This window comes from Phyllobates terribilis, unplaced genomic scaffold (assembly GCF_046119375.1).
Source record: "Phyllobates terribilis strain yellow unplaced genomic scaffold, ASM4611937v1 Scaffold_11__3_contigs__length_659146591, whole genome shotgun sequence".
Classification (NCBI taxonomy): Eukaryota; Metazoa; Chordata; class Amphibia; order Anura; family Dendrobatidae; genus Phyllobates; species Phyllobates terribilis.
The window spans coordinates 239,774,966-239,801,901 of NW_027362771.1; the positions used below are offsets into that span (position 1 = coordinate 239,774,966).

General features: G+C 46.6%; 1 long non-coding RNA gene across 1 annotated transcript in view; it reads left to right on the top strand.

Moving 5' to 3' along the window:
- Window positions 1–1,354: 1,354 nt before the first annotated feature.
- Window positions 1,355–26,936, top strand: part of LOC141165084 (uncharacterized) — a 74,094-nt gene continuing 48,512 nt past the window's right edge. The window contains exon 1 of the long non-coding RNA XR_012251050.1: window positions 1,355–1,413. This is a non-coding gene — a long non-coding RNA (uncharacterized lncRNA). The remainder of the gene's footprint in view (window positions 1,414–26,936) is intronic.

Below are 26,936 nucleotides of genomic sequence, written 5' to 3' on the forward strand. Positions count from 1 at the left end.
CAGCACAGACCGCCATCACTTCTTCCAGCCAGGACTCATCTCTGCATAAAATAACAGTTATATAGAGCACATTCCCCACTTTTCCCCCTTCTATTCAGCTGAATACAGACATGCATCCACCATTAATCTATCATTAGCTATTATGCAACAACTGTATCCTCACCCATCCCTTGAAAACTGTGAGTCCTCGCGGGCAGGGTCCTTGCTCATCCTGTACCAGTCGCCGTCACGTTTTGTTAAAGATCATTGTAATTGTTTTTGCATGTATACCCCTTTTTCACATGTAAAGCGCCATGGAATAAATGGCGCTATAATAATAAATAATAATATCTCACCATTCCAAATATAAATTGTTATCCAACACTACGCCCCCACTAACTATAAATAGACCCTTTCCCCACCTAATATATAAATTAGTTAGCACCCATACTCTTTCCGCAAATGCAATCAGTCACACTCCTGCAACCTCAACGCCCTCACTCAGTACTTCATCATTTGCAGTCCCCCCTCACTTCAACATTTGCAGTACCCCCTCACGTCATCATTTCCAGTCCCCCTTGTCCCTCACTTCATCATTAGCTGTCTCTCCCTCACTTCATCCTTTGCAGTCCCCCATCACCCCTCATTCCATCATTTGCAGTCTCCCTCCCTCTCTCACTTCTTCATTTGCAGTCTCCCTCCCCCCTCACTTCATCATTTGCAGCCCCCCTCGGCCTTACTTCATAATTTGCAGTCCCCCTCTCTTCATCATTTGCAGTCCCCCTCACTCCATCATTTGCAGTCCCTCGTTCCCCCCTCACTCCATCAATTGCAGTGTCTCGTCCCCCCCTCATTCCATCATTTGCATCACCCTTACCCCATCATTTTCAGCCTCCCCTTGCTCCATCATTTGCAGCTTCCCCCACTTAATCATCTGCAGTCCCCACTCACGTCATAATTTACAGCCCCTCTCACTCCATAATTTACAGCCCCACCTTACTCCATAATTTACAGCCCCCCCCTCTCCATCACTTACAGCCCCCTCTCTCCATCACTTACAGCCTCCCTCACTCCATCACTTACAGCTCCCTCACTCTATAATTTACAGCCCCCCTCACTCACAGCCCCGTCACTCCATAATTTACAGCCCCCCCCCTCACTACATCATTTGCAGTCCCCCTCCCTCACCTATTTAATTCATTTTAGAAAGAAAAAGGAAAAAAGTTTGATCATACTTAACCTCACCTGCAGGCGCAGCTCAGCTTGTGGTGTCCTGTTAATGGCTCTGTGTGCTTTCCCAGAGCTCCGTAGCCGTGCAGCTCCTCATACTTCTCCTGACTTCTGGTCAGGTGATGGTATGTAAGCGCTGTCACCTGACCAGAAGTCCGGAGAAGTATGAGGGAGCTGTTCAAGCTGCACGGCTGCGGAGCTCTGGTAAAGCACTTAGTGCCAAGGTGTGCAGCACTCGTCACTTTGTTACAGCATGAGGCCCAGTGAGCAGAAGCACAAGAGGGGGGCCCTGACTGGGCTCATGCCCCACCTCTGTACTGCTGCTCACTGGGCCCTATACAGCAGTAAGTGCAGTAATGCCCTGATGGCAGCCCTGTATAAATGAAAAAATTGGAGTCACAGGTAAAGAAACTGCAGATGAGGTATGATTTCCCTGTTCTTGGGTGTGTTACTTTCTCATCTTTGATGACATTTGAGCATGCTGCACAGTTGAGTGACGGAAATGTTCCCAGTCTATGGGTACTAAGGAAACTTTGGGTGGGTACTCTGAGTATGCTGCCTATATCGGCTCTAACTAGTCTGTCTCTGATGTTTTAAGGTCTTTTAGCGCACATCAGGGCCGATGATTTGAAGGCTTCTATTTCTGGATACACTTTGGTGAGGAGGGGCCAGGGCCTTTTTATGATGGTGTGAATTTTGGGCATCAACAGGTGGTATGTAGTGATGAGCGAGCATGCTCGCCACTGCTCGGTACTCGCCCGAGCATCTCAGTACTCAAGATGCTCGGAGCTCGCCGAGTACTTTCGAGATGCTCGGGCGGGAGCTCGGGTCCCCGTCCTGCATGTTTGGCACTATTTAGAGCACCAATCATGCAGGGATTGTCTGCCACTCATTGTAATGTCACAGCCTTGGTGGTTGTGGCATTACAGTGATTGCCCAAATCGATGGGAACAGTGCTCACAGTGAAACAAGAAAAGCCGGCAATTCATGAGCGTCATATATCGGTACCTGACAATTTAGAACAGAAAGAATAGAGCATCACACAAAGATTAGATAGAAACATGTCAGTCATATATATGTACAGTGACAGTGTTGGTTACTGTACTTGTTATTTAGTGTTAAAATAAAGGATTTATTAAAAAAAAAATAATAGTGTTTTCATGCACCTGTCTCTTTAAAAAAGCCGGCCGGCAATTCCTCAGCGGCATACATCGGTACCCGACAATTTAGAACAGAAAGAATAGAGCATCACACATAGATTAGATAGATAGAAACATGTCAGTCACATATATAAGAAGTACAGTGATAGTGTTGATTACTGTACTTGTCATTTAGTGTTAAAATAAACGATTTATTAAAAAAAAAATTGGGGTTCCACGTAATTTTAGTCTCTAGCGGAGGTTAAGCAGACGGCTGGGGCAGATGTTTGAAGCCTGGGAAAGGGGTAATGTTTTATGCTCTATTCTTTCTGTTCTAAATTGTCGGGAACCAGTTTCTACCGCTGATAAATTACCGGCCGGCTTTTTTAAAGAGACGGGTGCATGAAAATCGGAGGGCACTAGTGTGTTCCAAGTGCCCTGCTATGTTTTTCATGCACCCTCCTATATACCCTACCTGCCTGTCTGCCTATATATTCTGCCTGCCTGATGTTTAATTGAGCACTGTTCCCATCGATTTGGGCAATTTTTACCTTCTGCAGACCGCCGGGGGGTACCGCCAGAAAAATGCTTGAGTTTCCCATAGACTTACATTGGGCTCGTTGCTCGGGTCGAGCAACCGAGTATTCCAATGTGCTCGACCCGAGCTTCAAGCACCCGAGCATTTTAGTGCTCGCTCATCGCTAGTGGTATGCGTGTATGAATGGTACTAATTCAACTTGAATTGTGGATGGAGGGAGAGATTCTGATGTCAGGATCTTTTCTTCTTTTAGTAGAAGTGATTGTGAGTAGCACCTTTCCCTGAATTTGTGTGACATATCCTTCAGTCTTGTCTGTAAGAGGTTCTCTTATATGACTACACTGGATACCCTATTAAATTGTGAGTGAGACAGACTGTTTTTAGTGAATCTGGGATGGCAGCTGGGGTAATGGAGCAGACTATTGCAGTCAGTGGGCTTCGAGTAGATGTCGGTTGAGAGGGTTCCTTCTGAATCTTTCTTGACTAAAGTGTCTAGGAATGGAATTTGTTTAATGTCATATTTGAGGGAAAACTGAAGTTCCGGTGTGATGGAGATGAGATATGTGAAAAAAGATTCTAATGTTTCCAATTGGCCTTGCCAAATGCAGAAGACATTGTTGATGTATCTATAGTAGTTAATGGCAAGTCTTATGAAAAGCTCATTGGTATATACATGTTGTTCCTCAAAGTGACTCATGTTTGTATTGGCATAGGCTGGTGCCACGTTTGAGCCCATTCCAGTTCCACATGGTTGTACATAGTGTCTCCAAAAAGAAAGAAACTGTCATGGAGAATCAATGTAAGAAGATCCAGACGAAGTTGGGCCAAGTTATGTTCCATGTTAGAGTAGAACAGTAGATTAGAGATGTCTTTCAATTCTTTCTCATGAGAGATAGATGTGTAGAGGCTGTACACATCAAATGTTGCAAGGAGACTGTCGGGGGGATAGTATGTAGGTCTCTAATAGTATAGAGAAAATAGCCTGTGTCAAGAAGGAACAATCTGGCTCTCTTGGTGAGTGGGGTCAGGATCTTTTCAAAATAGATGGATAGAGGAAACAAGATTGAATCAGTGGAGGCTACTATAGGACATTGTCCTTGAGATTTTGGCTGGTAAACACCATTGCCTTTTTGCTATCCAATTGAATTATTGTGGAAGGTTTAAAATTCCTTTTATTGCTTTAGCTTTGCTGTTTTATTGTACCGTAGTATAGTGTTAAAGACGGGAGGGGATCTCACTTCTTCTCAGGTAGACAAAAGAGATTACCTATATAGATTTCCTATAGGAATGACGCTTCAAATAAGACACTCACTACAGACTGTCTCAAGAGAATGATTCTGTTTATTTTAAGATGTAATGTAATTATATACCCCAATCAACGTGGGTTGTGCTTTGATACATGCGTATGAGATGATGTAAGTAATATGTTATCTTTGGCGCAGAATAATTAAATAACAGGTGCTTGTCAATACATCTGCAGGATATTCATGATGTATGATACTCCCAACATCCTTTCTCACTGATAGTACTGAATACAGTCCAGGTCATGGTGAACTTAGGGAGTTTCCTGGTGGTGATATATTGGGACTTTATTTTGTGTACAGACATAGGACAAGTATGATAATTATAAACCAATGAGCCAATTCTTATAAAGGTCATGAGAACACTACTAGAAAACAGAACAAACAAAAGTATTGCTAAATAAGGATTATCTGACTGAAAAACAAGTCTTCTTAAAGGCAATGATTCGAAGCTGAACCATTATTTGAACAATTCCCCTCTTTTTATCATCTTGTCATACTGTCTGTCCCTCATGTCCCTACCTAAATTCTAGGCCTGCAAATTAACCCTACTTCACGACATCACGGGGCTTACCCTCCGTATGTAGTGGCATGCCAGTCCTGCTGCGCATCCGTTCAAATTAATTTGTTATCAGACCCACTGTCCCTTACTTTCCCTTCCATTTTCTGAGTATAGTTGCTATATGTATAGAGGGATTGTCAGGTATATGTCTACTTTAATATAATAGACTGCTGTGTATATACAACTACAAGTTATATGTTCGGTATCTTTGAGTAAATAGTAGCTGAGAGTTCAGCATCTATCAGGTTCCATCCTCTGCTGGTAGGATTTGCTTTTCAGACCAATGGTTTTGCGCAGAACATACAATCCGATAAGTCTGCTGCAGTAATCTTGTTGCAGAAGATGCATTCTCGCTGTGCTGTGGTTATTATTGTAGTAAGGACTTGGGTTTGTTTCACTTCAGTGTCTGTATCAATTTTATGTTGGGATTTACCTGGAAAACATTTACAATTAGAAGCAAGAATTTTCTTTATCATCATCACAAAAAGTTTTAGGATTTTTGCAACCACCACTATTATAAACACAGCCTGGATCAAGAAATGTATGACACTACTTATCCACCCTCAAACTTCCCTAAATAAGTTTAAAGGATTCATCCAAGCGAGCCACTCGGGTAGTGGTAAATTTTCTAAGGCATTTGCCTTCCGCACACCTTCCTTGATCCGCTGTGCTTGTTCTATATCACAGGCCTCTGGCCATGATGAGAATAAGTCGATACAGACAAGCACATATTCATAAATGCCTACCTTTGGGAGCTGAATGAAATCTATCTGAAGTCGCTGAAACGGGTATAATGGTTTCACGGTGCCCTTTGGTGGCACTTTCACCGTTTTTCCCACATTATGACATGCACAGATTATGCATCCCTGCATGAATTTAACAGCAGCATAATGGAATCCTGGTGCTACCCAATAGATCTTTACCTGACTTACCATTGCATCCTTGGACTGATGGGTTGGTCCATGAGAAAGAGTGCATATCATAGAGTACAGGGATCTTGGCAGACAGTATTTGCCATCTGCTCTCCACAGTCCATCCTTTCCCTGTTTAGCTGAGCGTTTAGTCCAATCTTCCTTTTCTGGTGCAGAGACCTGATCCTGTAGGCTCTGCAAAAGATCCAAGTCCACACTCCCAGACACTTGCACAGTGTATGTTTCTACTGGGAGGGGCAACAGGGCTGCAGCTTTTGCAGCTGCATCCGCCCTCCTGTTTCCCTCAGCCTCTTTTGTGCACTCTTTGGTGTGAGCTTGTACCTTTACAATAGCAACCTGTTTTGGCAACTCCAATGCTCTGAGGAGTTGTGCTACTGCTTCTGCATTCTTTATGGGTTTACCAGAAGAACCAATAAACTTTCTGCTTTTCCATATGGGACCATAATCATGGCAAATGCCAAATGCGTAGCAACTGTCTGTAAAAACATTCGCAACTCTGTTTTCTGCAATTATACATGCTTCAGCGAGTGCTTTTAACTCGGCTTCCTGGGCAGACATTTTAGGGGACAGTGCTTCACCCTTCAATACTTCATTTTGACTGACTATGGCATAGCCTGTATGGGGCTTCCCATCTAGGTAGTATCGGGAGCCATCTACATATAGTTCCAGATCCGCCTCGGACATTGGTGTTTCTTGCACATTGGCTAGCGGCTTAGTTTCTGCGTCCATTAACTCAAAGCAGTTATGCTCAAAGTATAATGTTTCATCATCAATTGGTTCAGGTATTAGCGTGGCAGGGTTAAGAGTAGTACACCTTCTGATTGTGACATTTGGGGGAGTCAATAATGCCACCTCGTACTTGGTCAATCTGCTCATAGACAGGTGTTTCGTCCTGGCCTGGAGCAGGAGCTCCTGTACTGAATGGGGAGCTTGAATTTCTAGTGCATTGTCTAGAACTATATCAGCCACCTTTTCCTTTAAAATGGCACAGGCGGCTACCGCTCTGATGCACGAGGGTGCCCCCTTTGCAACAACGTCTAGCTGAGTAGAGTAGTACCCCAGGGGACGATGTCTGCCTCCATGCTTTTGAGTAAGCACACCTTTGGCATGCCCCCCTGATTCATAACAGAAAAGGAAAAATGGCAAAAAGTAGTTTGGGATTCCCAGTGCTGGTGCTGAGAGAATGGCGTCCTTGAGCATTTGGAACCCCTGTTTTGCTTCTAGGGTCAGCAAATAAAGCTGACCCTTATTGCATGCAGAGAGCACGTCAAATAGGGGCTGCATCATGGCAGATGCAGAAGGAATCCACTCTCTACAGTAGCTAACCAGCCCCAGGAATGTTCTTAATGTGCTGGAAGTAGTTGGTTCTACAGCCTGACTGATTGCCTTTTTCCTCTCTGCAGTCATGTGTTTGAGTTGGAAGGAGATACAATGTCCCAGGAATACCACTCTTTCTTTTGCAATTTGTAGCTTTTCCTTAGATACCTTGCAACCTTCGTGGTATAAGAAGATCAGCAAAGATAATGTCTCTTTTAAACATACATCCTTACTTGGGGTACACAACAGTAGATCATCCACATACTGAAGTAGCTGAATGTCTTGATTCTCAGGATGCCAAGAGAGAAGTACTCCGGCCATTGCCTCTGAGAACATGGAGGGAGAAATTGCTCCCCCCCCTGATGTAACCGGGTCCAGCAATACTGCTTTCCTCCATGGATGAAGGCAAACAGCAGCTGGCTCTCATCATCTATTGGCACTGAGAAGAAAGCATTACTGAGGTCAATCACTGTGAAAAATTTTGCATTAGATGGAATTTGATTTAATAGGGTATGTGGAGTTGGTACTATGGGCGCGTCTACAACCATTAATTTATTAATCTCTCTCAAATCATGAACCATACATTCCTTGATTATACCTTTTTCTAGGTATTTATTCACCTGTACTGCAATTGCTTCTGTTTGCTCCTTGCTCAGGGGATATTGTCTCATACGTACCGGTACAACACCATGTTTTAGCTTAATCGTGACTGGAGTTATTTTTAGCAGTCCAACATCTGTTTTATCCTGTACCCATAATGCAGTTGGTACTTTACCAAGCATTTTCCGTGTTTCATCGTCAATACCTGTATCCGTTTCTTTTTCAAGTTGGATTGTGCTCCGTAATCATGCTTATCAATCCATTGTGAATGTTCCTGACTAAACCGTTTCCATCTCTCAGCATCTAGGCATCCCTTGGCTGGCATACCAGCCCTTTTTCAATATCTTTGTTGCATCTTTTACAGCTGCCCTGCCATGCTCCATTCTCACCAGATCACACATGGTGCACCTCGGATCCTTGTTCCTTGATCTGGAGATTCGAGCACCCATAACAGGATTTGTCAAGGGTTGCGATCCCTATCTTCAGTATCCTGCTATATAATCAGCTGGGTCAACCAGTCAGATACGTTAGCTGGTTACCCCTGATTCAATCAGCTGGGTCAACTGGTCAAGTACGTTAGCCAGTTACCCCTGATTCGAGGGCCTTAAGCTGAACTGCAACTCTTTGCTCTGCTCTGATGCTGAGACAAGTTCGTCTAAACAAATAAATGTAGACTATTATAAACAAAACCGTTCCAAAAGCAATCGCTATAAATTCTTCATACATCTGGGTCAGAGTCCTCACTTGAAGAATATCCTACGTCTATTCCTGAGTCCGTGCCAATATTGGCAAGATAATTATTATGAGTAATAATATCCTGTCACACAGGCATATACCATCTGTTTTCTATAATATACTGCCACTCTTTACCTATAGTGTGTGGATGTGGAACAATATGGCAGGGAAAACTCGGTATGTAACGTTACTTCTCCTATACTGGTGTGCACTTACAGGGTACAAATGTATCCTTTCCAGAAACGAAGCAGTATCCCTACCATGAGGCTTTCGCTTTCTCACTACTGTAACCGAGCACAAACACTTTTCACAAGTCATGTATGCTTTTGCAGCCTATCAATTATTCATTTCTCTTAATCACCACTTCAGTCATTAACACCTCCTCATTCTCCACCACAGCACTTCTCGTACTCCAATTCCTATTAAAATTTTCTAGGGCAACTGGGCAAAATAACTTTATATCCTGTGAATCCTGGATTCTATTTATTGCTCTAGCTGAATCAATATCACAATATTCATAAATGGTATAAGGTTCAACAAAACAATGACTGTTAATATTCACATATACTAACGTAAGGAATGTATTATCTTCCTCCCGTAGCCCCCAACCTTCAGATTCCACACTAATCTCGCAGCTTCCTAAAATGCGTGACAGCTCCACTGTTGTATTTGCTAACCAGAGTACTACACTCGCATTCAGCACACGTCATCTAATCACTTATATCTCGTACATTTTTGCTATAATAAGCATGAACTTAACACAGTTACACTTAGTGTGAACGTTAGTTAAGTTGGAAGCAGCAATGATTGGGGATTAGCTGAGGTAGAAGTACTATATATATATTATATGAAATAGTTAATGCATGCAAAAGTGCAGAAATACGATATAGTATTTGAATTAGGAATTTTTCCAGTTATGTGAAATATTTAGTAATAATATATATTAAAAGAAATTAATAATAATAATAATAATAAAATTGCTACCTGAGGGTTTCCCGTTCTAGATCCCCGGAGACTGACCTAGGTCGACCCCACCTCTCTCGGAGAGAAATTTGCTCAGAGTGTTAAGGCCACTCACTTACCCGGCCGGGGTTTGTTTCTGTTCGGGATAGGGGTAAAGCTGTTGTTCAGTCTCAGATGAAATTAAAAGGAAAAAAATAGATCTTGCTGGGGCCTCCAGCTGTTAAAGACGGGAGGGGATCTCACTTCTTCTCAGGTAGACAAAAGAGATTACCTATATAGATTTCCTATAGGAATGACGCTTCAAATAAGATACTCACTACAGACTGTCTCAAGAGAATGATTCTGTTTATTTTAAGATGTAATGTAATTATATACCCCAATCAACGTGGGTTGTGCTTTGATACATGCATATGAGATGATGTAAGTAATATGTTATCTTTGGCGCAGAATAATTAAATAACAGGTGCTTGTCAATACACCTGCAGGATATTCATGATGTATGATACTCCCAACATCCTTTCTCACTGATAGTACTGAATACAGTCCAGGTCATGGTGAACTTAGGGAGTTTCCTGGTGGTGATATATTGGGACTTTATTTTGTGTACAGACATAGGACAAGTATGATAATTATAAACCAATGAGCCAATTCTTATAAAGGTCATGAGAACACTACAAGAAAACAGAATAAACAAAAGTATTGCTAAATAAGGATTATCTGACTGAAAAATAAGTCTTCTTAAAGGCAATGATTCGAAGCTGAACCATTATTTTAACAGTAGGGACTCGCAAGACAGTGAGGACCCTTGACGCGAGTTGCGAGCTTGCTTATTTTAGCCAAAATATTAACCAATATCTCCTATTATACATTTTCACTTTTTTAATCTTACAAGGTGCAGCCAGGTGCATCACTGGTGACCTTGTAAATTAGGGGCTTTCACCTCTGTTATGCACTGATAGGGTGACGGGCAACCTGTCTAATCGAATAGGATGAGTGTGTAATAGGTTGCTGGCTAGGCACTGTGCTACATGTGTGTGAATGTGCCCTATCGCAAATTTCATCTGTGTGCAGTTTTAATGCTAGACATCCACCCCCTCAATGAATTGAGAGGTTGAGAGTGATAGTTCATCAGCATTCTGCATGTGTTACCTCCTTCTAATAAGTCTGCTGCATCCTGTTGTGCATTGTCCTTGAGATCTTGGCTAGTATATACCTTTGCCTTTTTACTATGTTTCTAATTGAATTATTGTGGAATTTTTAAAATTTCTTTTATTGCTTTGGCTGTGCTGTTTTATTTTACTGGAGGCTGCTATAAAGCATACGGGTGGGTTGGAGAGAGATTTATCAATTTTTGGCAGAATATAGAATACTGGAGTTACAAGGTGTGAATTGGTTAGAAAGGTAGCCGTTTTTTGGTCAATGATATTTTTATCCAGATAAGTAGTGATGACTTGTTGGATTTGGGCTTTGATTGTACTTGTTGGGTCCCTGGGAATCATTCTTTAGGTATTGGTATCTGCTAATTGGCGGTTAATTTCACTACAGTATTGTGCATGATCCATTACCACTATGGCTCCCCCTTTGTCTGCAGGTTTGATAATGATCTTCTTGTTGTTGTGCAAAGATGTAATGGCAGGTTTTTCTTCTGTGGATAAATTCTGGTGTGAGGAAAAGAAGCCTAGATTTTGTTGATGTATCTGTTGTTTGATGTCTCTATCAAATTAATGAGAGTTTCTGTAGCATGGTTGGTATGTGGAGGGTTGAATGTGCTAGGGTTTCCTAGAGTCACAAGTCCCACCTGTGGAGGCCCTCTGTTAGCAGAGGTCTCATGAGTCTTAAACCTGATTAAGCGGTAAAACCGCTGCAAGTCCTTCTCCATCTGGAATGAATCCCAGTTGGATGTTGGACAAAAGGAAATGCCCTTCTGAAGTGCAGTCAGTTCTGCAAGGTAGATGGTACAGCCAAAGATGTTTACTACCAGGTTAGGTGCCTTACCTGGGAGCTCGTGGTCATGCAATCTCCTAGATCTCCAGGCTGGTCTGTGTGTTGATAACCTCCCCTGCAGCCTTTGGCTAAAAACCATGGTCGATGTTGTCCTGTTGAAGTGTCGCTCCCCAAGCTGAATGACTTGTTGCCGTGCGGACCTTGGTTTTGTCACCATGTTCTTGTATAGGACGGGTCGTTCCATCTGTATACGTGGTTATTCTGATAGTCCCTTTGAAATTTTTGATGTTCCTGGAGTATTTTCTTTATCTTGCTTTTTAAGTTGTTTCAATCTGTGGATGATAAAGTAGCTGTTACCTGTGTTTCTATAGCAGAGATATTAGATTGTGTTTCAGCAATTGCCTTCTGCAGATGTTCCACTGTAAGGATTATAATGTGAAGCGAGTAGTGTTGACCGAGCACTAACATTCTCGGGTACTCGTTGCTCGGGTTGAGCAAATTGGAATACTTGGGTGCTCGACTCGAGCAACGAGCCCAATGTAAGTCTATGGGAAACCCGAGCATTTTTCAGGCGACTCCCCCGGCGGTCTGCAGAGGGCCTAAAAATTGCCCAAATCTATGGGAACAGTGCTCAAATGACATGGGAACAGCATGGTGAAGACCGCTGGAAGCATCTCTGACTCCCAGATCACTGCTGTCAGCAATGTGGTCAGAGTATTACGCTACTTTTATGGACTCAAAATAAAACATACAAAAATGAAACCAAAATGGATTTTCCTGGGAAATATGCTAAGGAACATCCTTTCCAGGGTAATCACTTGTATATAAGGCAAAATAAATAACCAAAAACAAAAATACTCCTCCACAACTTGGGCTATGTTCACACGTAGAGTTTTTGATGCGTTTTTGCACTTTGGCATTGCTTTCAACCAAGACAAATGCATTCACAAGGAAATGTAATTTTAACATTTTACAACCTTATCGGGCCATGTGGTGTGTGACACATCATCAGACACATGCATACAGTGCTGAAAAGACATGGGAACAGCATGGGGAAGACCTCTGGAAGCATCTCTGACTCCAAGGTCACTGCTTAAAAGTGTGCTCATCAGAAGCGATCCTTGGCGCATACGAAGATGCCTCCCGCCATGCACCTGTCATTGCAGACTTGCAACAATCACCGTCCACATCCTTGTCCCACTGCAGCGTTCAGTTGTCCCTACCCCATTCCTTGGAATGCAAGTGCAAGTATGCTGCCAGCCACCCTCAGGCTGCAATACTATACTGCCAAATTTTTGACAGCTGCTTGCACTTGAAATGTGGCCTTTTAGGCTCGTGGAGGCGGAAGATTTTCATAACCCCATGCCGGCGGCGGCCTTCCGCAAGCACGGGTCCCACAACATTACCTGTGCCCTCTTCAGTGCACTTACTGGTTAAGACCGCCTAATCACAAACACGTGGACAGGTGAATGTGGCCAGGGACAGTACGGAGCCAGTCAACAACTTTTTTTGCTGAGAGTTGTATTTAGCTTGGTGAAAGGACTGGCATAGAGGGGAAACTGTATGTACCATGCGTGTCATTTCTCCCAGGAAGTCCTGTAATTGAGCTTTGTTTGCAGAAGCAATGGCAGTCTGTCCAACATTAGCTCGCACTTGTCGGGGGTGCTTTGACGCACACACATCTTTCTTTGCGCATTTAATGTCTTGAATACAGAGTTGGGCAATGGCCTGATCTGTAATGCTATTTGAAAAATAACATGCATAAGCATGGCCGATCCACATTTAAAAAGCAGCCATAGAGTGTCCTGGAACCTCCCCCCCCCCCCCCACACTTTTCTCAGACAGGGCTGATTTTCGGCAGGGTTGGACGGGTCCACCAGAGAACTGGAGACTCCTCCGGCGGGCCCTGGCTTCTCCTTCAGGAGAGTTCATAGTGCCGAGGCGAGGCCATGATGATGATAGAGACCACCATCTGCTTACTTTTCTGTTACTTGGAATGCAAGTGCTAGTATGCAGAATCCATAGGCTGCAAGACTAAACTGCCAGATTTCTGGGCAGCTCTTTGCACTTGAAATATGGACTTTTAAGCTCGTGGAGGCAGAAGCTTTTCACAACCTTATGCCGGCGGCCAGGTGTCCATACTCCGTCCCCAGTCGCCACTATATTTCCCGGTATGGCCTCCGCCTTCCATAAGCACGGGTCCCACAACATTACCCATGCCCTCCCTAGTGCACTTACTGTGAAGGACCGCCTAACCACAAAAACATGGACAGGTGAATGTGGCCAGGGAAGGTACGGAGCCAGTCCACAACTTTTTTTTGCTGAGAGTTGTATTTAGCTCAGTGAAAGGACTGGCATAGAGGGAAACCGTATCTACCCTGCTTGTCATTTCTCCCAGGAAGTCCTCTAAAGTTGCTTGCACTTGAAATGTAGCCTGAACATTACTGCTGGTACTTTTCTCTTGGAATTTGCTTGCCTCCTACCAGCCTGGAATATTTCCAGCAAACTGTGGAACGATGCCATGGTATTAGCACTGACCCCAGTACCAGTAGAGAAGCCATCCCCAATTTCCTTCTCAGGAATTTTATTTGGTAGACTGAGTGGCTGCCCAAATAAATTAGTTTCTCACAAAGTAGCTGAAGATACAGTGGCAGTAGGTGCAAGTTTCTCCAGCCTGTTAGATATTAGAGGGTGAACAGCAGCACATTGGATCAGTGGTTAGCACTGAAGCCTTGCAGCGCTGGGATCCTGGGTTCAAATCCCAGCAAGGACAACATCTGCAAGGACTTTGTATGTTCTCCCCGTGTTTGCATGTGTTTCCTCCTCAGTAAAAAAGCAGCCATAGAGTGTCTGGGAACTTTCCCACAAACTATTCTTAGCAAATACTGTTTCTCGGCAGGGTTGAACGGTCCCACCAGAGAATCCTCTGTGCCTTGGCTTCTACCTCAGGAGAGTTCATGATAGCGCTAACTTTGCAGCTGCTATAGGGCTCTTGAGTGGGTGAGAAAGGTTATCCCTCAGAATCAAATCCTCTTGTGGGCACAATGTTTTTCAATCTAACACAGCTTCTCAGTGGGAGTTGTATTTCACCACAGCCATATTCTTTAGCTCGGTTAAAGGACTGGCACTGAGGGAAACAGTATCTACCCCGGCTGACATTTCTCCATCACCAGGTTCCGCCCATTGTCACACATGACCATGCCCAGCTGTATGTTCAGCAGTGAGAGCCACAGATCAGGCTTCTGTGTTACAGCTTTCAACAACTCTGCAGCGCTGGGCGTTTCGTCAATTAAGCACTAAGCATGATATCTTCAGCACAGCCTGTTGCCGCTTGGCCAAGGCAATGCTGCAGTGCCGTCAGCTTGTGACTGATGTAGTCATTTCGGAGATGGAGGAGGAGGTGCAGGAGCTGAACAATGTGATTACATTGAGGTAAAATTGGTGACGCTGTTTTTTATACTAAAGAAAGTTCCTATGGTTGTTTTTTTTACGTTATTTTTTAAGACAAATGTATTCACCAGGAAATGTCATTTTAACATTTTACAACCTTATCTGGCAATGTGGTGTGTGACACATCATCAGACACATCCTGTTTTATTTATGATGGAGGGACTCTGAAAGTCAGAAAGCCTATTTTTATAGGGCCATCAGATGGCCCTTACTATTCTTAAAAGGCAAGAAGTCGGACCTCGATATTGTTAGAGAGCCATCAGCCGGCTATACTTTGTTTTTCCCATTATTAACAAGTGGGTCTACTATACTGTTATTGCGTATCTAGTGACTTCAAGGGCTGCCAAAAATTTGGATGCAACCCAATACCCCTTTGAAGAGACATAGGGGAGGGTCTCAATAAAAAAAAATGTTCCCATTATAAAGGAGCGGGTGGTAATGCCCATGCTGTGACTGCAAGGGCTGCCAAAATTTGGGAAAAACCCCACTAATAATTTAAAGACACAGAGCAGGGCAACAGTAACGACAAATTCCATTTAGAAAGGAGAGAGTCTGCAAGAAGTTATAGGGTATGCAGTGTGTCCAACGGCTGACCAATTTTAGGAAAAACCCCACTAAGAATTTAAAGACACACAGAGCAGGGCCACAGTAACAAGGTGCAACATGTTCCAATTAGAAAGGCGAGGGTCTGCTATACAGTTATATGGTATGCAGTGAGTCCAATGACTGACCAATTTTAGGAAAAACCCCACTAAGAATTTAAAGACACACGGAGCAGGGCCACAGTAACAAAGTACGACATGTTCCCATTAGAAAGGAGAGGGTCTGCTATACAGTTATAGGGCATGCAGTGAGTCCAACGGCTGACCAATTTTAGGAAAATCCCCACTAAGAATTTATAGACACACAGAGCAGGGCCACAGTAACAAGTACGTCATGTTCCCATTAGAAAGGAGAGGGTCTCTTATACAGTTATAGGGTATGCAGTGAGTCCAACGGCTCACCAATTTTAGGAAAAACCCCACAAAAAATGTAAAGACATATAGAGCAGGGCCACAGTAACGACAAATTTCCTTTAGAAAGGAGAGAGTCTCCCACAGTGTTAGCCTGTGCAGTGCATGCAAAGGCTGCCAAAAATTTGGAGGCACTTCAGTGACCCTTGGAAGAGAAGTGGAGGAGGGCCTCAAAAAAAAAATGTTCCCATTAGAAAGGAGCGGGCCTCCAATACTTGTAATGCCCATGCACTAAGTGTATGGGCTGACAAGCATTTAAACCTGGGGGGTATACATGAACATACTGTATAATTTTTTTTTTTTTACGGGCATCATAAACACCCTTTAAAAAAATTATGTGGGTGTTGCATCACGGACCACGGTCACCCTGGTGATATGGTGGTGGAGGATGAGGAGAAGGACGAGGACAAGAGCAGATAGCCAAAATCAGGAAGCGTATACCCATGTGTGGGTGTGAAAAGGTGCATGGGAATACACCTCCCAAGAAAAGACACTGGATTTGAGTTTGTTACGCTGCTATCATTCGGTGGTGTTGAGAAGTCTGGCCCAATCCAGCCCTTGTTCATTTTTATAAGAGTCAGCCTGTCAGCATTTTCAGTTGACAGGCGGATGCGCTTATCATTTATAATTCCACCAGTGGCACAAAAAACCCGCTCTGATAAAACACTGGCGGCAGGGCAGGCCAGGACCTCTAAGGCATAGAGAGCCAGTTCATTCCTCCTATCCAGCTTGGATACCCAATAATTATAAGGCACAGCGGAATCATGGAGGACGTTGGTACAGTTGGCAAGGTACTCCCTCAGAATCTTCCCAAACTTTGCACTCCTTGTGAGAGTACCCCGCGCCTCAGGGCCTGTGCGATGGGAGGGTCTGGGAAAACTCTCCCAGAACTTTGACAGTGTTCCCCTGCCTCTGCTGGATTGCATTTGTGTCTCTCTCGCCTGTACTGCTTGGCTGTCCAACAAAGTGTGCCCTCTGCCGCCAGCGTTTTCAGATGGGAATTTCTTTAATAGTTCCACAACAAGGGCCTTCTGGTACAGCCCCGTTTTTGTGCACCTGTCCGCCTCAGGAATAAGAGAAAGTTCTCCTTGTAGCGTGGGTCTAGAAGTGTCACCAACCAGTAATGACTGTCACCCAAAATATTGAGAATGCGACTATTATGGGAAAGGCAGCGTAGCATAAACTCAGCCATGCATGCCAGACTACTAACAGGCAAGACTTCCGTGTCCTCACCAAGAGGATAACTGACCATGCTCTTTTCCTCCTCCTCTCTGTCCTCTGGCCATCCACGCTGAACAGATGTTATGACAGCTGTGCAGGTAGTACCGTCTATAGTGCATGAAACTAGCTCCTGTCCCTCCTCCTCCTCCTCTTCCTCATTGTCACCCAATCCACGTTGGGATGAGATGAGGCTTGGCTGTGTGTAATCACCCTGTATTGTTCCTTTCTCCATCTCATCGTGCTCCGCCTGCAATGCATCCTCTTTGATTGTGAGCAGAGAGCGTTTCAGAAGAGAGCGAAGCGGGATGGTGACGCTAATTATGGCTTCATCGCTGCTCACCATCTTGATGGAGTCCTCAAAGTTTTGGAGGATGGTACATATGTCTGACATCTATGTTCACTCCTGAGGTCTTATGTGTGGAGTCTGAACTGAATATCGACGGACTTGTTGATGCTAGTACTCAACCACTGCCCTCTTCTTCTCACAAATCCTTCCCAACATCTGCAGTGTAGAGTTCCAAAGCATGGGGAAATCCACACCAGTCTGTGAGCCGGAAGCTGCAAATGCTGCTGAAACACTGCAAGGGTGGCGGAAGCTGTAGCTGACTTTCTAAAATGGGCACACAGGCGGCGTACTTTAACAAGCAGATCTGGCAGCTCTGGGAAGGATTTCAGAAACCGCTGAACCATGAGGTTAAGCAGAAGGGCCAGGCATGGTACGTGTGTGAGCTCACTTCGACTCAGAGCCGCCACCAGGTTCCGGCCATTGTCACACACGACCATGCCTGGCTGTAGGTTCAGCTATGTGAGCCACAGATCTGCCTGCTCTTTCAGAGCTGTCCACAACTCTTCAGCATTGTGCGTTTTTTCAGCTAAGCATTTTAGCTTCAGCACAGCCTGTTGCCTCTTGGCCAAGGCAGTGCTGCAGTGCTTCCAGCTTGTGACTGATGTGGTCAATTCGGAGATGGAGGCTGAGGAGGATGAGGAGCTGTAGACCGTGGGGGGCAAACCTGATTGACTTAGGGCCTGCAATCCTTGGCGTCGGGAGGATGTGTTCCGTCCCAAGGTCCGACTGGGTCCAGGCTTGCACTATGTTAACCCAGTGTGCCGTCAGCGAGATGTACCGTCCCTGCCCACAAACACTTGTACACCTGTCCGTGGTTAGGTGGACTTTACCGGTAACTGCGTTGTTGAGAGCACAGCTAATGTTTTGGAACACGTGCTTGTGTAATGCGGGGATGGCACACCGAGAGAAAGTGGCGGCTGGGGACAGAGTACCGAGGGACGGCCACCGCCATCAGGTTGCGGAATGCTTCTGTCTCCACGAGCCTAAAAGGCAACATTTCGAGCGCAAGTCGTGAAATGTGAGAATTTAGTAGTGTGGCCTGTGGGGTGTTGGCTGCATATTTGCGCTTGCGTTCCAAGGACTTGGGTATGGACAACTGAACTCTGCGCTGGGACAAGGACATGGATGTGCTGCCTGATGCTGCTACTTGAGTGTGCAATGACAGGTGCATGGCAGGAGGCATCTTCGTATGCACCATGGACAGGGGATTGGCTTGCATACCCAACAGCGGAAGAAGCTATGGTGCCACCTGCAGACACTGTTCCTGGACCCGGGGGTTCGGCCCACAAAGTCGGGTGCTTTGCTGCCATGTGCCTGATCATGCTGTTGGTTGTCAGGCTTGTCGTTTTGCCACCCCTGCTGATGCTGGCCTGGCAGGTGGTGCATATGGCCTTTTTGGGGTTATTTGCAGAGTCTTTAAAAAGCAACCAGACTCGAGAAGACCTAACAGTTGTACTGGCAATTTCCTTCGTGTTGGTGTTACGGGGGAACGGTTGCCTGCCTTCTGTCTGCGGCCACTACACTGCTTCTTCCTGCCTGTTGGGGTGCTGTGCCTCCCTCCCCCTGTGTGCTTCTGTCCTCGCTCTGCATGTCATTCTGCCAGGTTGGGTCAGTTACTAGATCATCCACCAACTCGTCTTCCACTTCCGCACCCTGGTCCTCCTCCTGACTTTCTGGCAATTGTCTCATCATCGTCCACCTCTTGTGACACTTTCCCAACGTCGCCTTCATGTGACCGTGGCTGCTCAAATATTTGGGCATCACTACACGCGATCTCCTCTTGCCCAGCTTCAAGTGGACCGGGCGAGAGGCCCGAATCTATAAATGGAAAAGTGAACAGCTCTTCAGAGTGTCCACGTGTGGGATCAGGTGTCTCTGGGTACTTGACATGGTGGGAGGAAGGAGGTTCAGGGTGAGGAATATGCGGTCCAGACTAGTGTTGAGCCACCCCCGTAGTGTTCAAGTTCGGTTCAGTTCATCGAACTCCCGCATGTTCGTCGAACTGTTCGACGAACACATTCGAACACCATTAAAACCAATGGCAGGCAAACAAAAACACAGAGCAACACATAGAAAACACATAGAAAACACTTCAAAGGTGTCCAAAAGCTGACAAACTGCTCAGAAGACACAACTAACACATGGAAAAGTGACAAGTACATATAGTCATGCGAAAAGAAAAGAGGTGGAGGAGTAAAAGGAGGGGGAGACACAGATATAGGCATGTCATGCCCTTCAAAAACCAAAAAAGTGCGAAGCTGACACGGCCAGTCCGTTCCTGCCCGTGCCACCTCCATGTCGCTGGGTTTATGCCAGAGCCGTGGTGGACCCTGACGGCCAGCCCCCATCTCCCAATACTGGTGCCTGTCCTCTGGTGGCTCGAGCCCCCCCGCGGTGGGGGGGGGAGTAACATCTGCAGAAGAAAGACCATCTTCCAGCCAAACTAATATGTCTACTTCTTTTCATGGACAATGTGATACGATCCCTTTCTTACGGACACACCCATCGCTACAAATTCCGGATGAGGCACAAAAACAGCAGGTGCTTCAACGGATATCAAGTGCTCCTTCAAATGGGCTCTCCTCCACCTCAACTTCAACATCATAAATACTCCAGTCCTCAGAGGTGTCACCCCAATCGCACTTGCTTCCTCACAGCTCCCTAGTCTCCAGATGCCCTTCTGAGTATCGGGTAACACAGATGGTTGAGTCTGCACAGCTGTTTACTCATACTATAGCCTGGGAAACGGAGGTCTGCTCCAGAGCTTCTGTTAATCCAGACGAGGAAATGATCTGCACTGATGCCCAGAATCTTTATGAGTCGGATCCAGGACCAGATGAAGAAGGTTCTGAGCATAATGTAGACCCTCGTTCCCAAACTGTAACTCCTGTTGGTGGAGACAATGATGAAGACGATGATGAGACTCAAATACCTGATTGGAGCGACAACTTGACTTTTCGGTCAGGGCAGGAAGAGGTTGGCTCTGAGGACGACTGGTGTGAGAACACACAGGGTGATGATGACGAGGTTGGAGATCCCACTTACTGTCAACCCACAGTCAGCCAGTCGATGAGGTCAGCAGAGGAGGTAGAGGAGGATGTGACTAGCCCAGGGGATGGGGATGACTCGGTACCCGGGCCTTTGCCTGGCCTTGGGAATGTTGCGGTGGTCGGCTCCCGGGTCCGTACCCTGGGTTCACTCTTTAAAAGGGTGGATAATTGTTAATTTTATAAGAGTTCGTGACGCCACCTGTGGTATCTGGTGAGAAGCACCAGCGCTGCAGAAGTCCACTGAGGCCGGTGATAAGGCAGCTCAATGGTATAGCTCCCCACAGGTGGAGCTAGGCCTCAGGGCAGCGTATGCAGGGGGAATGCAGGACAGGCGAGACCCAGCTGGGTCAGAACAAGAACGGGAATGGACACTGTAGTCACTTCAGTACCTTTTACTGGTGGAAATTCAGGCACATCCCGGAGCACTGTAGGGTGAAGGGTGCATATCATGATCCTCCCCAATGAGCGGGTGTAGGGCCTCCTGTTTCTTGCCTCTGCGTAGTAAGTTTCTGACCTGCCTGGAGCTAGGCCTAACTTTGTCTCTGTCCTGCGCTGGCTGACCTTGTGGTAGGGCCTTCTCTTGGAGTTCACGCTCCCAGTATGCGGGGCCTAAGCGTCTCCTGGCTCTGTTACGTATCAGCACCTTAGCGATCCTGGGACTTATAGTTCTCCAGGGATTCCGGTTATGCCTTACTGGGTCATAGAGATCCCGGTAAGCTCGGATCCGGTGTCCGGTAAATGCTTCGGGGTGAGCTGGTTAAGCTCCTCTGCCCCTTATGTACTAACTCGCCTTCGGCCTACTCGTGCCCTCACTAGGCTATACACATTAACGGTAGCTTGCCGTGCTTCACCGATCTTATGGCGCCGGCACACCTTAAGCTCTAACTGGGCTCCCTGAATCTAGCTAGCAGGAGCCTCATGCTCCACTGCTGAACTATTAACTGAGTTCTCTAGACTAGACTGTGCTCCACTGCAGACTGACCTCTCTTAGGCTTCTCTACTGCAGGAACTCTTCAGAGGAACTGAACTGCCTAGCTTCACCTTCCCTATTTATATCCCTAACTGGCTCCCTCTGCTGGTCTGAGGTGGAAGGTGGAGATGTGTGAATGTTTATGGGGGCCTCTTGTGGAGGATTCCATCAATGCACTCTTCTAGGATCTGTGATACCAAGCGCAGCGGGGCGTCACAGATGCTATTGACAATGAGGTTAGGTTGTGCCTTCCTGGACAGAAACGGAGTACTGGAAGCACGTCAACAACTGCATCCTCAAACACAACTCTGCCTATGACCACAAGTCGTAGTGGCTCTTCAGGTCGCATGGGCTCTAAGCCTTGCATAGCCTGGGCATTTTTTCAGATCGATAAGGATGATCCAACTCGTGTTATCTGTAATATTTGTCACCAAAAGCTAAGTAGAGGCCAAAAAATCCATAGTTTGAGTACTTCATGCATGAACCGTCACATGGATATGAAGCATAAGTTGCAGTGGGAAGCTCACTGTGCTACAATGCGGCCTAGCGGGCTGGGCCAACCACCGTCTGCCCCATCTTGTGCATCCGCGGCCTCTTCATCCTCTGTGACTGGGGGGACAGCAGTCACGCATGTTTTTGGACGCAGACCTGCCACCTCTTTACCCGCAACAGCCAGTTTGATTGGCAGGTCGTCAATTCATTTGGAAGTGGAAACACCTGCTGGTGTTGAGCGCTCTCCGACATCGAGAGCACCACCTTTGGATCAAGGCAACTTAACATGTCCGCCTGCATCTTCCTCACTGACCATCAGTTTGCCGGGGACACCCTACTCAACCCCGTCTAAGCACAACAGCCAGCCCTCGGTCCCTCAGATATGGAAAAGTAAAAGACCATTTCCTCCTAGCCATGACAAAGCTAAGAGGTTGAATTTCACCATCTGCAAGCTGTTGGCTACAGAAATGCTGCCTTTCCACCTGGTGGACACAGAGGATTTTCGAGACCTTATGTCCGTCGCAGTGCCCCAGTACCAGATGCCCAGTCGGCACTACTTCTCAAAGAAAGGTGTGCCTACGCTCCACCAGCATGTCGCACACAACATCACCGCTTCTTTGAGAAACTGTGTGTGTGACAGGGTGCATTTCACCACAGACACTTGGACGAGTAGGCATGGACAGGGGCGTTACATGTCGCTAAATGGGCACTGGGTAACTATGGTGACAGCAGGACAAGGGGCTGCTGTCCAAGTCTTACCGTCCCCAGGAGTTGTGCGTCAATCCTCTTTATCTCGAAGTTCCTCCACTGCTTCTGCCTCCTCTCGGTCCTCCACCTGCACCCAAAGCCTGTCTGGTAATGCCACCTGCTTTCTAACTGTGCAGAAGGAATCCTGCACACCTCCTTACTATGCTGGCAGCAGGGCTCAACGGCATCAGTGTTTACTTTGAAACGTCTGGGAAATGTGAGTCACACAGCTGAGGAAATGTGGTCAGCTCTGGAGACCCAGTTTCATGAATGGTTGTCTCCACTGGACCTGCAACCAGGGAAGGCCGTGTGCGACAATGCTGCAAACCTGGGTGCGGCCCTTCGCCGGGGCAATGTCACACACGTGCCTTGTATGGCTCACGTGTTGAACCTGGTTGTCCATCAATTTTTAGCCCACTATCCCGGACTAGATGGCCTTCTGCAGAGGGCACGGTCGCTGTGTGCTCACTTCCGCCGTTCGCATCCCGCAGTTCAACGACTTACATCTCTACAGAAGTCGTTGGGCCTGCCAGTTCACCGGCTGAAATGCGATGTGCCGACACGGTGGAATTCAACTCTGCACATGTTGCAGCGACTGTGGCAGCATCAACAAGCCCTGGTGCAATACGTTCTGACGTATAGCCTGGGCCAACGAGATCCAGAGGTGTGGCAAATCACGCTGCAGGAGTGGTCTCAGATCAGGGACCTATGAAGTTGACGCGCCCCCTGGGCCGTGGGGTACCCGGATCCGGACCGGTAGACGCTGGGGGTTGTAGTCACCGTGGCGGTGACCCAGTCCGTGACCCAGGGCGGTCAATCCAAGGGTAATTTGTATATATGGGTTTTATAATGTCCGACTATGCCACCTGTGGAGTGCCAAAGGGGCCGCAGCTGCGGAACAGTCCTCTGAAGCTGGTGGTTTTGCAGCAACGGTATTATTACTCCCCACAGGAAGAGTGTAGCTTCAGGGCAGTGTGGGTGGATGATGGTGGTTGTAGTGCAGGGAGTCAGTAATGAACACAGAGTCCATGTGATGCAGTCCCAAGATCTTTACTCACAGTTGTTGCAGTCCAGATTACAGGTACCAGAGCACTCTCCCCCGTTGTGCTGTGCATACTCAGTGAGGGGCTCAGTCCACCCCAAGATAGCTCCAGAGTACTTGGCAGGACCCCCTTCTTTGTGTCCTTTCTCTGGCCTTCTCCCTGCACCTCTCATGCAGTGACACTTCTATCCGGTATCCTCGGGTCTTGGCGGGCGACGTGTGTTCCGTCCCCTGGGTCCTATGTGGCTACCTTCTTAGTAAGACTGGTGTGGAATTTGGCCTGCAGTACATGAAATGTTGCAGCCTCCGGTTTCTAGTTGAGCCTTGCTGTTTCTCAGCTAGTTGAGGGACTGGTTCCCCGTATCTGGCCTGACCCCTCTACCTCCTGGCAGCAGCGGGCGTACGGGTGGCCTTCTGCATGGCCAGTACCCCTAGGGTCCCTTCAGTTCCTGGAGCCTTCCTGCTCCCACTCCTCTCTTATCTCCTTCAGTCCTGGGCCTCCCAGGCTAGGCCCGCCTCCGGAGCAGAGCTCATGCAGAGCCTCTGCTCCTGTCACTTCTCCTCTGACTGACTTGCTCTTTCTAAGATGGCTTCCTATTTATACTCTCCCTGTCATGTGCTCCCCTAAGCACCCACTACATAGGACTCTCCCGCCAGCTAGGGACCTGGGACTGTGTTCTCCCTTAGGAGCAATCTCGCCCTACCCCCACTGCGGGTATGTGTTGGATGCAGGTTTTAGGGTCCCGAGCCATACTCCTTCCTTACCTGAGGGTGAGATACCACACCTCTGGGTGAGATGCAGTACCTCTGTGGCGACTGACCCCTCAGGGGTGCCACACACCCTTCTGCACAGTTTTGAAATGGCGACGAAGATGTTTAGTGCTGACGACGATGCCATTTATCAGCATGACTATTCCGGTGATTTACATGCTGGAGCACACATTAAACAGAATTCAGAGTCAGGTGGTGGGACAAGAGGAGGTGGAGGAAGTAGAGGAGGAGTCGTATGCAGAAGGAATAACATCTCCAAGGTCCAGACGGTCGGCAGCACCAAGGCGGCAGGCATGGGAGGGTGGGGGAGAGGGATTAACCAGGGCGCATGGTAGCAACCAAACTGTTGAGGAAGGTGCAGGAGCCGAGGAAGAAGTGGAGGATGAACTGGCGATGGGCATGGAAGACTCATCAGATGAGGGAGACTTTGATCACATTTCTGTTGTGCGAGGATGGGGGGAGAGGGCAGAGGAAGGAAGCATGATTCTTACCTCGCTACCAACACAACAAGGACTTGGTCCTCCTGGATGCGCAAGACACATAAGTGCCTTCTTGCTGAACTACCTACAACATGACCCTCGGATTGTCAGAATTCGAAGTAATCCCGACTACTGGGTTGCCACACTCTTAGATCCCCAGTACAAAAGTAAATTTGCCGAAATAATTCCTGCCATAGAAAGGGAATCACGCATGCAGGAGTATCTGCAGATGCTGTTGCAGAATCTTACATGTGCTTTTCCACAAAACATCAGTGGTGCACATAGTGAATCTCACAGTTCTAACCTGCCAACCATGGGACTGTCGAGTCTTCATCGCTCAAACCGTAAAAGTAACACAATATCTGCTGGTAACAGCAATTTTGTGGAATCATTTCACCAATTTTTTAGACCATCCTTTGCAAGGCCACAGGAGACAAGAAGTCTGACACATAGTCAACGCCTAGAGAGGATGGTACAGGAGTATCTCCAAGTGAACATCAAAGCCATGACTGTGTCACTGGACCCTTGCTCATTTTGGGATTCCAATCTGGAAAAATGGCCGGCGCTCGCCACTCACGCCTTGGAGATCTTGTCATGCCCTGCAGCCAGCGTTCTCTTTGAACGTGCGTTCAGCGCTGCTGGTGGTGTGCTGACATATAAGCGCACGCGGCTGTCCACTGTGAATGTAGACAGACTCACGTTCATAAAGATGAACAAATCATGGATTCGCAAGGACTTTTCTACCCCTGTGTCATCCTGGGGAGACTAAAAGCTTGAGGATTTGGTAAAATCACCTCACCAACCGTTTTAAGCAACTGTGGGGCAATTGATGCCACTTATCCCTAGAACGCATGACCATAAAAATCTACACTTTCACATACCTGGGGCCTTTTAGGCCCGTGTGCAAATAACATGGAATAACTCAAACTCAAATGACAAACAACTATATACATGAAGAATACCTAGAGTTTCAAAATTCTAGCTAAAGTAATCTTGCAGAAAATAGAAAACAATTAACAGGGCGGGCCTGCGAGGCCCCAGGTATGCGTTCTAGGGTTAAGTGGTGTCTGTGCCACAATTTTGGGAAAAAATGGAGACTCTTTTTGGAGTCCACTTGCTGTGTCTTACGTGACATTGGCATCGTCAATTCCAGGTGGGTTGAGTCGCTCCCCCCCTCCTTTTAACTGTAAGAAGCTACAAACACTATGGCTTGGGGTAACACAGATGGTTGAGTCTGAAGAGCTGTTTACTCAGCGGTCTGCTCCAAAGCTTCAGTGTCTGCTAGTCAGCGTAGAATTTTTAACTGCATCTAGCCTAGGCAATACTTTGGGCGTAGTAGCCCAGCTGCGAAGCAAGCTGCACCGCCTGTGTATCTAATAAGAATTTTTACATGCATCTAGCCTAGGCAGACTGTGGGGACGCCCAACCAAACCAAGACGCTCAGCCCCCCTACCGCCCCCCTTTCCTTGACAATACAATAATGTAACTCTTACAACTGGGTGGGTGATGATCGGTCACAGCTTTATTAACTCTTTATACTCATTCCATTAGAAAGGCATTTTATTTCTAAAATAATTCAGCTTGTTGCAGCATGCCCTGGGTCTCCACTCCGGCAACTTGGTCAACAAGTGTAACTCTCCAACATGTCCTTTCTATTTCCAGGCCACAGAGGATCCTGCGTACTCGTATGCAGGACTCTGACCCCCACCCATCACTCTTAACGCTTGTTCCACTCCGTCCTGGAGTTCTGACAGGAATATGTCCAGTCCAATATCCATTAAGTGAACACCGTCGGGCCGTATGAGGCCTGATTTATCTCCTTCCAGTTGTCGGTGTCGTACCACTACACCGCCTCTGTCTCTTCTAAATTTTGCCATCCGAATATTTATTACCCGCCTTGTCCGTTCGATGGCCGTGATGTCTCGCGCACCTTGCCATACCGCTATCTGCACAATCTCTGACCATACTATAGCTAGTTTTGTGAAAAATTCTCTGAAGCGCTCAGTGTCTAGTTTCATTATTTCCATTAGTTATGCGCTCTTGTGATGACCTAGGTTGTTTCCCCCGGCCTGTATAACTAAGATGACCAGACCTCTTGCCTCTCTCCCTACCTTG